This window comes from Anopheles coluzzii, chromosome 2 (assembly GCF_943734685.1).
Source record: "Anopheles coluzzii chromosome 2, AcolN3, whole genome shotgun sequence".
NCBI lineage: Eukaryota > Metazoa > Arthropoda > Insecta > Diptera > Culicidae > Anopheles > Anopheles coluzzii.
In genome coordinates, this window is record NC_064670.1 from 77102985 (window position 1) to 77113300 (window position 10316).

A 10316-nucleotide genomic window follows, 5' to 3' on the forward strand; every position below is an offset into this window, starting at 1 on the left:
AGCGCGCTCAGTTTGGTTTTCTCGCCGGCTGCTTGCGCGTTGCCCTGTCTCGCTTTTACAACTTATGATCAAAGCACCCGTAGGCTTCTCACTCTAACTACCGTGAGTATATTTTTAGCGACGCAGCCAGGTTGACACTTGTAAAATTTGCTGCGTTTAATCCACTAGCGTCTGCGTGAAATTTTTGTTTTTAAAACGTTGTAAAGTTCTCCAATTAATTATGAAAGGTGTGAAGTGTTTTAAAGAGTGCGCAAAAACGTTGTAAATGTGCAGTGTTTGTGAACTACAGGTAAGAAAATAAGTGTGGAATCGTGCATAGTTGTTTTTTATTTGTTGCACCTTGCAACTTCCAAAAATATTTCAGGTGTGTTTCTAGTGACTCGACCATTACAGTGGCCGGCAGAATAAAGTGGCCACTACTTACAATTTTACACTTTTTACATTTTTTCCGTGAAAAATGAAGTTATTGTACTGCTTTATTTTTTGAAACATTGTTCGTGATATGCTTAAGAATGCGCAGTACCATAGCATGACAAAAATGAGAAGTTTGCTTCAAGAAATAATATTTTTTCCAAAATTGATCAAAATCACTGTGCCAAAATAAAGTACCCGCTTTATTCATTCTACAGAAAATATTATTTTGAACAAATATAACAGCAAACTTATAATTTAAACGCGTTCCTCTCGCATTCTTCACATGTTCAAGGATCGTTGGCGTATTTTTTTCTAATTTTTAAAGGTTTATCTAGTTCTGCATCTAGTTTTTGCATCTGGTTCTTCTCAAGCGTTATTAAGAGCTTTAAATTTAAATTTATATGTGTGTGACACCAGTCTTATCCACCTTCGCACATAGAATGTGCCACAAATTCTCGATGGAACCAAAATTTAGACTTCATGGAGGACATGCAAGGTATTTTATACGATACTAGTTGAGAAATGATTTTTGTATTGATTGTGTGTGTTGAGATGTTAGCCTGTAGGAACATGTTTTTAGTTTTCAAACCCTATTTTTTTAAAAGAAATATCCCAAAGTAGTGATGAAGAATGTTAAAAAAGGTATCAGCCATCGTTGTACTTTTGATTCACACCAGTTTTCCTGCTACTCCTAAAGAGAAACACCCCCTAGCTATCACATTGCAATTTTCGTAATTTACTGCCCGTTAGATGTAGCGTCCTTCAAGTTCCTCGCCCGAGCTACAGCAAGACTAACAAAGCCAATTGGCTTTAATATGATCAAGAACATGCTGATATATCGTTAGATCGATGAAAAACTGGTATTTGGACAGATGAGTCCAAATTAGAACTGATGTTCAAAAATAAGTAGACGCGATCCAACAAACCAATATGTATGAAGAGTGCAATGTGATGACCATGGAGGGGATTTCTATACGAGAAGTGGGGAGCATGGTTTGAATCGACGGCATAATGAAAGCTAATACCTATACAAGCATCCTATGTGAATTTATCTGTTTTCTGTGAAAAATAGGGAGTTAGTAAATAAATTGATGTTACAACAGGAAGACGACTCAAGTTAAGCACGAAGAATTTTTTATGTTATTTTTTCAATCAAATCGAATAATTTTTTTTAATGGCTCCCAGTTATTCTTAATTTTAATTCAATCGCGATTTAGTGTGCAAATTTTAATGCAAATGTAGTGAAAATGACGTGATTAAGAAAAACAAAATATGTTAAAGCTCTGAAATACTTTTAGGAAGAACCAATGCCAAATATGTACAGATAAAAGCAAAATAAATTATGGCAAAGATCATCGAACATGTAAAGAATGCGAGAGGAACGCATACAAATTATAAGTTTGGTGTTATATTTGTTCAAAATAATATTTTCTGTAGAATGAATAAAGTGGGCACTTTATTTTGGCACAGTGATTTTGATCAATTTTGGAAAAAATATTATTTCTTGAAGCAAACTTCTCATTTTTGTCATGCTATGGTACTGCGCATTCTTAAGCATATCACGAACAATGTTTCAAAAAATAAAGCAGTACAATAACTTCATTTTTCACGGAAAAAATGTAAAAAGTGTAAAATTGTAAGTAGTGGCCACTTTATTCTGCCGGCCACTGTAGATGTTTTTGTTAAAATGGTGTAACTTGTACCCCGGTTATACCTGTTATTAAAAGTATAGTAGTATTGTTTTAAAATATTTACCTAGAATAAAAACACCGTGCCCCTTGCGAAGGTTGGATATTTGTGTATCCTTACCTGTTCTTTAAAAATAAATACTACCTATTACCTACTACTCAAAGTATTGGCGAATCATTTTGTTACCTTTATCGTGCTTATAAAAATAAACACATACTGTTATACGGACGTCACACGAAGCGTAAACTTTGGCGTAAACTGGAATTCAGCCATACAACCCTGAAATCTTTTGACAGGAAGTTTACGCTCTCCCATACAAATCAAGCGTAACCTTTTTGAGTTTCCGCCTCGTGTGACGTCCGTATTATTCTGTCAATTGCATTCGGGCAGTCACCTCATAAGGACTTTAACAGTCGCATTCATTCAAAAGTCTGTTATATAGTTAAATAGTGATTTGTCAGACAAATACACCTTTTTTGTGAACTTACGTAAATTGTGTGTTACCAATATTAAAACAATGGAGAATCGTGAGACTGAGAATTGTGAAGTTGAGATTTGTGAAAATCGTGAATGTGAAAAAAGAAAACGTGGAACAAGTGCGGAAAAAAGGATGCGTGAAACAAGTTCCGACAAAAAGATGCGGGAAACAGGTTCGATGTATAGAATCATAAAAAAATCAACAACCGATACGATGCCGAATCCTTGTGCGAAACTAGCACATCTGACCTACATAGCATAAATGTGGCATCTTCGGATGAAGAGATCCCTTGTGCTTCAAACATGCCGTTATCAAGTGAATATGAAGAATTTATCGGCTACCCAGAAGAACAGACAATTGAAGAAGAACGGATCGTCGAAGCAGAATACATTAGTGATTGGATCAATTTTGAAGAGTGTGACAATGTAGAAAATTATGAAAGCATTGATGACACCGAAAACATACTAGAGACAGCCTCCGATAGTTCACAGCAAACGGCACCAACTAATAGTGAGGCGATGGTGGAACGACTCCGAAATTGGGCATTGAAAACATACCAAACGCATTCGGCTCTCAACGGATTGTTAGAAATATTACGGGATACAACCAGTTACAAGTTACCCAAAGATGCGCGAACACTGCTAAGAACGAAGCAATGTGGAAGGGAAATACAGCAAATAGCTGGAGGAGAATTTTGGTATCCAGGAATAAAAGCAGCTCTGTTGAAACAATTTGGAAATGTCCAGCCAAGAGTAAATAAATTTTCATTTAATTTCTCTATGGATGGCCTGCCGTTACACAAAAGCTCTCGTAAGCAGTTTTGGCCAATACTAATGAGCATTGAAAAGTTACCCGAGGTTCCAGTATTAATGGTTGGAAATTTTTTGGGGCAATCAAAACCTGCAAACCTAAAGGAATACCTTGACCCTTTAGTAAATGAACTCAACGAATTGATGGAGAAAGGCATTCAAATAGCCAATAAACTGATAACAATACGTGTTTGGGCTATCATCGCTGACTCACCTGCGCGAGCATTTATAAAAGGTAGGTTGCGCAAAACATGTAAAAATCATGACATATAATTTTTTTTATAATTTTGGTATTACAAAATATTAACATGTGCTTATTGTATCTAATATTGATTTTTTTTCTTTTACTTTTAGGAGTAGCCTACTTCAATCACAAAAATGGATGCCAGAAATGTACCGTTGAAGGTAAATTTGACAAAACTGCAAAAGTGATGCGTTTTCTCGACATAGACGCACCGCCGATAACGCACAATGATTTTGAGAACTCCAAGTACGGTGAACATCACAGGGAAACAACGCAACTTATTCGTCTTCTCCACTTCGATATCATAAAGAATGTAATTATTGCTGATCTGTTGCACCTGATTGACTTTGGAGTAACACGAACGTCAATTACTGGTTGGAAATCCGGCAAGTTAGGTGGAGGTCCTAAATGGAGTCAAGATACATTAAATAGAATCAATAACATTCTTGACAAGGTGGAAATTCCTTTAGAATTTCACCGCAAATTGCGTAGTATTGAAGATACTGGTTTTTGGAAAGCCAGTGAATTTAATATGTTTTTGAACTATGCCAGTTTCATAGTGTTGAAAGAGGTGTTAACTAAAGAACAGTATGAACATTTCATGCTATACTTTTGTGCGATTAGACTATTCTCTTTCGAATGCTACAGAGAGCATTGGCCAGCTGCACATTTGATGCTTAAACAGTTTGTTGCACAGTATGCAACAATTTACGGGCAGCATCGTATCACCAGCAATGTGCATAATTTATTGCATGTTTACGAAGATGTGCAGAAATTTGGACCTCTTGTTAAATTTTCTTCGTATCGCTATGAAGCTAAATTACAGGATATCGGTAAAACCCTACGAAATGGGCATAAAGTTTTAGTACAGACAGCAAACAGGATTTCAGAACAGATTCCAACACGTTCATCAAGCAGTGAGAATTCACCGTTTCCTTACATTGAATCAAAAAGTAATGGGGTAGTTGTGCACGTCAGCTCGATTATTACTCTATATCCCAGTAAACAAACAAATTGGTTTTTAACTCACGATGATTATATTGTTCAATATTGCAGTGCCAAAGTGGAAGGATCAGTTATTTACATAAGCGGAAAAGCTTTTAGTGAAATAGATGAAACTACCACATACCACTCCTCTAAGTGGATGATAGATATATATGAAGCGAATATGTGCGATCTTTCCACAGAAGAAATGGTATTTTTAATATCAGATATAAAATTTAAAATGGTAGCCAATAATGTTAGTGATAGCAGAATAGTATTAGTACCTATGCTTCATACTTAATTATAAAACATTTCAACAAATTAAAATGTTATATTATACAACGGTGAATAAACCCATAACTTGTGTTGTATTTACTTGTTTTTAATTTTTTTAAATTAATTTATTTTTTTTTATTCAGGAAATTGTTTTCTATTTATCTCATAAGAAAATGCAAGGATTTTTCAAACGCATTGTGATAAGAATAAATGAACTAGTATAGTGTTTTCAGATAATTTTATTTCTAAAAAGTAACATGTACCCGTTAATTATAATTCATGTGGTCAATCAAGTAAACCAGCCTCCATCACAGGTGCACAGCTATTTTACTTTAATAAAACTTATCCTACCGGGGAGAAATATTATGTTCCTTCTCGTTTCAAAGGAGAAATATTTAGCATACAGCCTTTTTATCATTTGGATGAAATGATTTAAAAGATATTTAAATTATATTTTGGCGCAAAGTCCTGCGCGGACAATAAAAATTTAAAATTTTAAAAAGATATTTTTATATTTACATCACAGTTCGTTTTATTTGTTGCACCTTATCATACTTATTGTAATTCTAGTATACTATGTACATCACAGTTCTTTTCATTCATTGCAGCTTATTGTACCAATTGTAATTTTAATATACTATGTACATCACAGTTCGTTTTATTTGTTGCACCTTATCATACTAATTGTAATTCTAATATACTATGTACATCACAGTTCGTTTTATTTGTTGCACCTTATCATACTAATTGTAATTCTAGTATACTATGTACATCACAGTTTGTTTTATAAAAAAAAAGTTCATTCGCGAGGATGGTAATGAGGTGTTGTTGATTTTGATTCGTCATATTCGCTTCTTTCACTAGCATGTTTAAGTTTTTGTTGAATTATTTTCTCAACATATTCCAATTCTACTTCGACACCAATATGGTTTGTTGCCACAGCCTGAAACAAGCGCAAAATATTTACATATCTGCTAAACTGTAACTTAGCAACAACATTAATCCTTCCAGACCAGCTGAATTTTGCAAAAAACTTTTTATCGAAAAGTATGTCTATTGCATAGTGCAATCTATGTCTGGCAAGTTGAGAAATAATTTCGGCATCAATGCGTTGCACTACTGCATAGAAATATGTAGCGTCTGATTGTAACTTTTCTTCCATTTGTTCCAACATTTCCAAATTTCTTATTTTCTCTAAATGAAGAGAAAATGCATTTAGCCGAATTTTTTCCATCGGTTTCACGATATTAAAAATTTCGGTTATCATCACGAAAGCTTGATCACTTTGTGCTTTTTCTTTTTTTTTTTTCAACACGACACTCCTCGCAACATGTATGTCCTTTGGAGGTCTGGTTTACTGAATCACTGTCATTAATCTGGTGCATGTGGTTAAGTGAAGTTACTTGATTTGTTTCTATGGCTTCTCGGGACTCTATACTTGAAATCAATGCGGAATTCGGCGGCAAAATCTCATCCGATAATATCATCACCGGACACGTAGTTTTTTTCAACGGATTTGACAACACTCTTGTAGAACCGCTCGACGTTGGATGCAGCGAGGAATCCCCTACAGATGCGGCTAATGTTGAAGCTGTCGACGTGGACGGATTTAAACACCTTAAAATCGTGCCACGAGGAAGGCTAGCTGCCAGCGTGGCAATATCCGGTAAACTTTGCTCAGGTGCTTTGGACGAGGATGGTTGTGGATTGGTATTTAAAACTGTCGACGCGGTCGGCTCTACACAAATCGTCGTGGCGTCAGGAAAACTTTCTACGAAAGAAAATTCTTCAATGTTTGACGATACTGCTGTGTATGATGCTGGCGAGGTCAACGGTTCAACACATTGCATCATCCAGAAACCAGGACCAGAAAGGCAGGATGTGGTAAGCCCTGTTGTAAGTGCTCCCTCTGCGTCACCAGTCGAGGTCGGATATTGTTCCGTCGTACCACTATTTGCCTCAATATCGGCCCGGTAGTTCTTTTTTCCTGGACGACGGGTAATAGCATGCGTAGGAATATGTTCCGACGTTTTAAACAGTCGAACTGCTTTACCGGGGCCATGTGTCAATTCTGCGGCCGATGGAATGTGGATTTGATCTTTGCTACACGAAGCAACACTCGAACTAGGCGCGGACGCATCTTGCACGGGCAGCACTGCAACCTGTTCCAACGGTGGTAGATCATTCATAGCCGTATTAGACAGATGGGACCTGAGCGTTGCTTGCGTGGCAAGGATATCCAAGGCCGACATTAAATGGATTGGACTTTGCGCACCTTGTTTAGTCTCCGTTACCATAAGGCGCGCGTGTTTAGCCGGCGTCGACATCTGCAATTTGAAAAGGTAAATTAAAATCCACTTCATCTTATGGTTCTTAATAATAGTTGTTTTTACATGTCACATAACTCACATTGTTCGTTTTTCTTCACAAGCTCGATTGCTTAACTCGTCGAAACAAACAAACTGTAACGAATGCGGACTGAAATAAAGAATGACAAATACAAATAATAAAAGGTAATCACACTTTTGTACTTCACATATTAACTTACAAATCACTTGCTGTTATTTTAACTCAAACTTTTAACTATTTTCAGGATCTACGCACTATACGATGTTGTCGGTACCGAAATGCAAACAAATGTGAATTGACAGTCGAAATAAACCGGCGCACGCGATGATACACATACAAATGTAGTTTAGCGATCTTTCACGCACACCACGGAAAAGAAATATTGCAAAGTGCGGCAACAGCGCAGCGCACACCAAAACAAACGCGCGCTAGGGGGTGTTCAGCGCAGCGCGCAAGTGCGGCAACAGCGCAGCGCAAACCGAAAGAAACGGGAGAGAGCAAGAACAGCTGATCCGCGCATCCAGCGCAGCGCGAGAGGAAAGAAACGAGAGGGAGGGGGTATCAGCTGATCAGCTGTTTTGTATCGCGAGAGCGCCCCGTGTAATTTGAAGGCATACGAGAGAGCGCTGCGCGCGCTCACTCTCAATTCGGAAAAAAATCACTGCGGCTCGACTATGGCGGACAATTCAACTTCGACCGAACCCCTTCCCCCTGTTTCTACATGCCCCTCGCCTGTAAATTTCGCTCTCTTTGTCTGTCGGGTTGGAATTCTCACGCATACATCAACAAATGATCGAATCCCCTCCTGTCATTTCGTTTTCATTTTTCTACAGCACGTTGACAGCCGTTGTTTGGGATAAGCCCACCTGTATAATAAACCCACTTTGCTCCCTATAGTGAGATGCTGTCCGATTATCATTTGGGGAGAAGCAAGCATTGAGACAGAGCGTTTATAAACAAACTGAAGCGATAGAACTTCCCGGCAGGCAATTGACAGCTAAACTGACGGCGCCGGAGGAGGAGAAACGGGCGCCCAACCGTGCATGGCTCAGGCGCTCAACGGAAGACATGATTGGGCGTGGGGGGGTACGGATGAAACGGACCTCCCGTTCTTTCGTGTATTGTTTACATTCGTTTATCCGTGTATTTCTTTCATTCGGGTTGTATATCAACACAGCTAATTTTCAAATCGACCGTTATTTTATCGATAATTAAATATTCTAAAAATACACTATTTTTCATACAAACCTAATTCAGCGCACGAAAATGGCTATCACGGAGATTTCCAGCATTCACCTGTAATTAAATAAAAAAATAAAATATAGAATAAGTAAACAAAGTTATTTGCGTTTCATATAAATAAAGCGTAGAGAATGCAATACATTACCAGTAATTGTGAGAAGCCATGTTGTTTTGAACATGTTCAAACAATTTGTTGTAGCCGCCTAAACAAACATGCCTCCAGTTGAAATGATAGTATGACGACGAACGTGCAGGAGTTGCGTCGTCATCGAGGACTAAACCAGCTTCATCGTTTTGGCAGCATTCCGTGACCCAGATGTGATTGTCCTTCGTGATGAAGTGTAACTAGCCGACCGTACATGGTATGGCATTGATGAGAACGGCTTATCTGAAACTAAAGAAAGAAGAATAATATCATTCAAGTGCATTTCATGCTGATCGTTCGTGATCGTTTCTTGTATGTATAAAGGAAAAAGGGGGACATTTTTACAGATTTTTTCATTTGCACGCTTCCTACCCGCACCAGTGTAACCGGTGCTAGCGGACGAGCTAACACCCAATACTATGCCATAGATTTGGGCGCGGTTGTTGCGTACCTGTGGGCCCGACATGTTTTTACAATCTCGGAACGTCACCTCTGTGGCCCAAACATCTGTTTCAGAGCGCAAGTATCGCCTTGCAATCCTAACGCGTCTACCACGACCATTCGTTCAGCGTACGTTTGCTGCAGGTGGTTGCTGTCCGCTTGGGCTTGCGTCAATATGCTGCGCTTCGTGCGGTGGTGATGCACTTGATGTTACCAAATCACTGCGACTTCCGGACGGTTGTGAGAGGCAACTGTAGGTCTCACAGCACAGCTGAAATAGACAATATAACAGAAAAATATTGTTAGTGGAGCGCAATCCATGTAAACCATTAATTTTAATTATATCGTCAATTTGTCTTTCACTTACATTTTACACTGTCGCTAATTTCGGTAGCTTAGGTAAGCTAACAGTACGACGATGATCTGGATACCGCCAATTACCGGCTCGTAGATGCGTGAACGCATCACTGAAGATTTTGTACCTCCATAACAGTCCGTCTCAGACGACGAAATCATTTGCAGTTGCGATCTGATACACGACGCCTAAACGCGATGAGAAAAAACACATCAAAAACATTTTAGATGAAAAATATAATGTTGGTGTAGCTTAATAAACATTGAAATGAAATATTTATTTTGCTTTTTCGCACGGTATATTAGCTGAAATGAAAAATAAACATTGTTAACCAGTTTATCAAACTGTCTTTCTATTACTTTAGATACTGTCAGACTTACTTCAACTTTGCTTCAATTTAGCACGATGGCCGGTGACCCACGGGGTTTTCCACTGTTTCCAGTTTGTGGTAGTCCGGTGGTTTTTATAGAGCAGTGACTCCCACATTCTCCAGACGGTGCCGGAGGATGAGGAATAGGAACGCGTGCTCTAATTTTGTCTTTGGGGAGACATTAATCGAAGCAGGACAGGTGCAGTATGATCCGACTACAGCGCGATGGCGAGTAACCCGGAAACACCAAGAATGGGGACATAAAATGCGTGTATGTGATAAGTAGCTTCGTCAGTCAGATGTACCAGTCCGTGTTGTTGGACAAATTCCGACGACAAATGCAGTGCCATCGATGGTTCCGGTTGCCATTCCTCGTGCTATCCGCCCTCCCGAATTGCCGGTGCGTGTTGTTGGACAACTTCCGACAACAAGTGCAGTGCCTTCGGTGGTTTCAGTGGCCGTTCAGCGCGAGTCAACAAAGAATGCCAGTCCGTGTTGTTGAACAGCTGAAGGTAACGGA

The 10316-nt window shown here is 38.6% G+C and overlaps 1 long non-coding RNA gene across 1 annotated transcript; it reads right to left on the minus strand.

The window, feature by feature from the left end:
* Nucleotides 1-8430: 8430 nt before the first annotated feature.
* LOC120959995 (uncharacterized) lies at nucleotides 8431-9578 on the minus strand. The gene is made up of 4 exons (XR_007452020.1): nucleotides 9439-9578; nucleotides 9082-9342; nucleotides 8631-8879; nucleotides 8431-8539 (listed from the first exon to the last, which is right to left on the minus strand). It is a non-coding gene; the product is annotated as an uncharacterized LOC120959995 (long non-coding RNA).
* Nucleotides 9579-10316: the final 738 nt, after the last annotated feature.